Genomic DNA, 6,071 nt, shown 5'->3' on the forward strand with positions numbered 1-6,071 from the left:
TCTTCTTTTTTTTTTTATTTTGTTTTTTTTTTCACTCACTGAATATCAGACACAACTGAAGTAGCAATAATAAACAACAAATTTGCAATTCCAACTCCAAAAATTCACCAAGCCCGTGACCTCCAAATAAACACAAATGTGCAGTTTTTTTTTTCTTTTTTTTTTAAATGTTGCCGCAAACTCTTTTTTTTTTTTTTTGAATAGATGAATGCAAATATTTAAGACTAAAATAGCAAAGAATAATCAACAAAAACCAAATTAAAAGAACAATGATGAAAAACAACCAACAAACTAGGAAACAAAAAATATGGTAAAACTAGGAAATCCTAATTCAACTAGGAATGAATTTTTTTTTTTTTTTTAAGATGCAGAACATGTATGGAATGGATGCAACCTTAACCTAATGCTAAAATTGTATAATAACACTAAAACAAATAAAGCAAATAAAGATATATCAAACCTGAACAAAATTTAGCTCTGATACCAAATGATACGAACCTAGGACGACCTGCTCCTAAACCTGTATTATATTAGTCCGGATCTTAATTAAGTTCAGGTTCTAATGGAATTGACCTCAACCCCTAACCAACCTTTGGTTAGAAACCTTGGTATAATGTAGACGCCATAATGGGGGATGGAAAATCTATTGATAAGTCAAGCTAAAACAACCAATTCTCTAATTGTGTTTTAGGTGTTCTCAAAGAACAAAGAGATAATTAATCTCACAAGTATTTTCTTTATCAAATCAAAGTTGTATTCTTATTGAAAAATAAGCCTTTAAATAGGCTTTGAAAGAAACAAAATAAACCCTAAAAACCCTAGGAAAAACCGGCCACACAATGAAGAGTTCTAGCTTGACCTAATCTTTCCTTTTCCTAATCTAATTAATTAATTCCCTTATTTTCAATTAAGAATTAATTAATTTACAAACAAAATAATAAAATAAAAACTTTCCTAAACTTATTTGTCCAGCAAATAAATAAAAACCCAAAAAGAAAAGTCAAACGCAAATAAGAAAACGAGTTGACTAGTTTGACAACTAAGCCGACTTATGTCTGATGTCCGAGCTAACTTATGTCTGCCTGATGTCTGAGCTAACTTATGTCTGTCCGAGCTAACTTATGTTTGTCCGAGCTAACTGATATCTGTCCGAGCTAACTTATGTCTGTTCGAGCTAACTGATGTCTGTCCGAGCTAAGTTACATCCGATGTCCGAAGTCTGAGGTTAGATGTCCGAGACATGGGTGTCCGATATAAAATGTCCGATGTATGGGTGTCCGATGTATCAACCTCCACCACTTGGATACTTAAAATAGGTCTTTTATCTTCAGGTATGGACAAGCCCTTTTGAGAATGAATTACTTTCTAGATAAAGGCAACAAGGTTATCCTTAAACCTCTTAGCTTGAGCCCTAGTGAGCGGTCCAGTCTTCATCCGTATCGGATCAGTACCCTAGTGAGTTGTCGGTGGTGCGAGCTCCGGCGGGTTCGCATCATTAGATGTTTGCAAAGGTCAAATCAAGATATGGAGTGGAGGTTAAGAATTCAACGTTGTATAAGGCTAAAACTAAGGCATTGGCCAGGTTAGGTGGTGGCCATGGTGAAAGTTATTCAAAGCTGCATAAGTATGGAAATATTTTAAGGATTAAGAACCCTGGTACATTGGTTCATGTAATGGCTATGAGGAATGCTTTATCTGAGAAACCCACTTTCCAGAAGTTCTTATTAAGTTTTCCAACATAGAAGGATGGGTTCTTAAAGAGTTGTAGACCATTCATTGGTCTAGATGGGTGCCATTTGAAAGGACAACTTGGTGGTATATTGCTAACTGCTGCATCTTTGGATGCCAACAACAGTATATTTCCTGTGGTAGTATGTATCTACGAGGGTGAGAACTTGGATAGTTGGAGGTGGTTTTTGAATTTACTAAATGAGTATATTGGGGTGCATGAAACTAAAAGATTACTTTTTATGTCTAATAGATAAAAATGGATTTTGGCAGCCTTGAATGAGATTTTGCCAAATGATAAATATAGATTTTGTGCTAAGCATATTTTTTCCAATTTTAAAGGCAAATTTCCTGGAATGAAGTTAAGAAAGATATTTTGGGCAGCAGCAAGGTCAACGAATGTCAAGGAATTTGAAGAAAACATGGAAGGCATAAAGAATGTTAGTCTAGCTGCTTATGAATGGCTTATGGAAATGTCTGCTTGTCATTGGAGCATACATGCTTTTGATGAAAGTGATAAAACAGATCATGTGACCAACAATATGACTGGATCTTTTAACAGTCAAACAAATGAGTATAAAAGCAAACCTATCCTACAATTGGTTAAATTTTTGAGGAGGAATATGATGGGCAGGTTTAGGAGACGAGAAAGGAAGGTATTGTCTTGGACTATAGATCTTCCACCGAATGTCCAAATTAAGATGAATAGGAATCACAAGGCAGGACGACATTTAAATGTTATTTGGGTTGGTAATGATGACTATGAGCTTTTAGATGAGACAAAGGTATTTATTATAGACTTGAATAAAGCCTAATATGGATGTGGATCTTGGCAAATGATTGGAATACCATGTAAGCATGCCATGGTAGCTATCGACCATATGAGGATGAAGCCTGCTATATGTTGATAAGAGTTTGACCAAGGCAACTTATTTTAAGACTTATAGTGGTATGATTCACCCTATACTAGATGAGACACTATGGCTAGAAGTTGATGTGGAAAGGGTGTAGCCTCCAACATATGACACGAGACTTAGAAGGCAAAAATGACAAGGAGGAGCGCACATGATGAACCAGCTCTAAAACAGAACAGATTTTTCACTTTTAGATGTGGCATATGCAAAACCATTGGCCACAACAAGAGATCATGCTTTGTTAGAAATGCAAAAAAGCAAAGAACCTTGCAGGTAATTTAATTAGTCTTTTAATTTTGTTTATTCAATTTTATTGAATTGAATAATAACTATTAATTTATATTTTAGTTATAATATTCCTACATTTAGGGGAATAATGAAAATGACAATCCATCAACATCGGCCTCAAATGTTCCAAGGGCTTTTTCTCAGCAAAGATAATAGGAACCTCAATTACTTTGTCCTCAAGTGGATACAATTAACTAGTATCTTATGTTAGATTATGTTTTGTTGCATTCAGGAATACAATATACTTGGACATCTTGGAGTGGCAAATTGTTTATTTAGTGCAGTGGGGTATTAACTTTCACATAATAATTTTCAACTAGACAGATTAGGTTTAATATGACATGTAATACCCTATCTTTTTGTGCATATGACATTGTAAGTAGGTGATTTGGTATATATGAATGTGTACATCATATATGACTGTGTCATCTTTGTTTTTGAAGCACAACACACATGACAATTGTATATAACAGTTATCACTTTGGGGGATTAATGATGGAAATGTAATCAGTTTATGTACCTGATGAGTTTAATAGGATATTTAGACACTTTATATATTACTTGTGTGTTGAAGTTGTTCTTTTATTTAAACTTTAATTTATTTTCACACTCATGATACATATTGTGAGTATAACAACTGATATGCCAAAAAAATAACATATTTATAAGCATCATATTCTTCAATCCACCTTGCATTGCTTCTAAATTTTCGATTCTTACAGTTAATGATTTAATATCATTTTGCCTCTGATTTTCAATTGTTTGACTGTATCTTGTTTGCCTCCGCTTGCTACTACTTGCACCATTAACCATATTAAACTCCATTTCATCTGGCATCCAAAAAGAGTAATAATTGCATTTCCCTTCTAAGCAAACAAAGTAAAGTTTTGACGGGTTCTTGGTAAATTCTGAAATTTTGACCCCTGCCTTTTTGCCACAATTGCACCTTCTATTTTTAAATTTGATTATAAATCCATTAGCTTCACTCCTACCACTTAATGCTTGCATTTTCAATAATGGAGTATATGATCAGCAGCTTCTTAAGTTGTTTTCTATGATTTTATTGTGAGTTATGGAGATTTTGTTGTGGGTTGGAATTGTACAACTTTTGTGAAGTATAGAGAATGAGAAGGTTATGTCATTTTTGAAGAAGTTTTGCTGGTTTTATGTCTGTGATTTTGTTATGGGTTGTACAGGTATTGTGAGCTTTGGTTGGAGGAGTGTGTTTTGTAGGTGTTGTTGAGTTAAGGGATTTAATATGTGTTTTGCAGGTTTTGTGTGTTTAGGAGAAAAAGCCTTTTTGATAAAGGGAAGGGGATTTTAGAGATGAGCAGGTTTTGTGAGACATAGAGAAGTTGAAATTTAATGGTTTTTGAAGAAAAAGTGTTGCTGGTTTTATAAGCAGTGTTTGTGTGTCTGTATGAGAACATTAGTTTTTGTACAAAATTTGTCTTCCACAGGGTGTCATTGAAGCTCCTCAACTACTAGCCATTAGTTTGAAATGGTCTCTAACCAGTATTTCAACCTTTTTTCAAATTTTATTAATTTTTAAATCCCAATGGTTACATCAACTAATGAAACAAGGGTATTAATGTTATTGCAATATACTACGTAGGGAAGAGAATAAATTTGAATAGATGAATCACTCCGTAAAGGTGACGATTGAAATTTTACAAACCTTAAGGCCTATTTCGTATTTTCCCTTAACCTTAGGGGGTCTAGCTAGAATTTTCCCGTTATTCTATGAAACTTTTCTCAAAACATAATCTTTTGTTGTTTAATGTTGATTACGATACAGGGAATGCAAACACAAAAAAAAAAAAGACCAATAGCTCACAAATACTAACCTTTAACCTAAGCCCTAAATGGATTTAGGATTGTTGAGAAAAAGTCCTGGGCTAGGCAGTGGAAGCTGATACGAACGTAGAGCAACTTGCCTCTAAACCCATAATAAGATTGATTTGGACCGTCTAACTACAAATCATCAATGAAAGACCTCGACCCTTTACCTATATTGAGATAACAGCCTTGGTATGGTGAAAATGCCACAATAGGGTGCAGAATTACCTATTGATAAGTCAAATTTGTACTCCACAAGCAAAGCTTGAAAAGTTCAATTTAGTTCTTAGAGAACCACGAGAATCACTCTCATTTTAAATCTAAATTGTAATCTAATTTTTATTCATGACTTTTGTGCCTTTAACTAGGCAAAATAAATTACAAAGCTTTCCTAAATTTACAAAAAATAAAGATGGACAAAAATTAAGTTTAGGAAGCCTAATATGATTAGGTTTAGGAAACCTAATGTGGTTAGGTTTAGGAAACCTAATTTGGCTCCTAGTTTCCTAATTTGAATGGCCTTTAATATTTTGACAAATTCAACTCTAATAAAATTAGGAAAGCAATTTAAAAACCTAATAAAAACTAAATTAGGAAAGTAAATAGGCAACATGCCAAAATCCAATTAAGACATAAATAAAAATTAATGTTTTCCTAGTTATAAAATTCAGCCAAGCTTAGTTGGATGCCACTTCACCATCCATGTCATCAAAATGTGCCGCATCACCATGTTGTAGGATTCCATGCATTAAAACTCTCTTTTACATTGGCATCCACCATCCCAGTCATATGGACCAATTTTAGTTTATTCTCAATAATGAACTTGCTTCCTTGGGTTGTAAACACCTCCTAGATTAAACCATTTAATGCTTCTTTAAATCTCTTTGCTCTTGCCCTGGTTATTGGTCCTGTAGAAATTTAAAGTGGATCTGGACTCCATCTTGAGGTGCTCCTAATCCTCATCATTCCTCTCATCTTGAAAATGATTTGTCTTCAAATCATCACCTGCACAAAAAGGAGATAAATTAGTGACATTAAAGGTGGCACTTACATTATACTCACCTGGAAGATCTAATTTGTAGGCATTGTCATTAAGTCGCTATAATACTTGGAATGAACCATCTCCACATGGCATGAGCTTAGACTTTCATTGTGCCGGAAATATTTCATTTCTCAAATGCAACCAAACCCAATCTCCAGGCTCAAGAACAACTTATTGGTGCCCTTTGTTTGCTTGCTTCATGTATTGTTCGGTTCTCCTCTCAATGTTAGCTCTAGCCTTCTCATGTAGTTGCCTTTCTT

Source organism: Ziziphus jujuba, chromosome 3, assembly GCF_031755915.1.
Source record: "Ziziphus jujuba cultivar Dongzao chromosome 3, ASM3175591v1".
Taxonomy (NCBI): Eukaryota; Viridiplantae; Streptophyta; class Magnoliopsida; order Rosales; family Rhamnaceae; genus Ziziphus; species Ziziphus jujuba.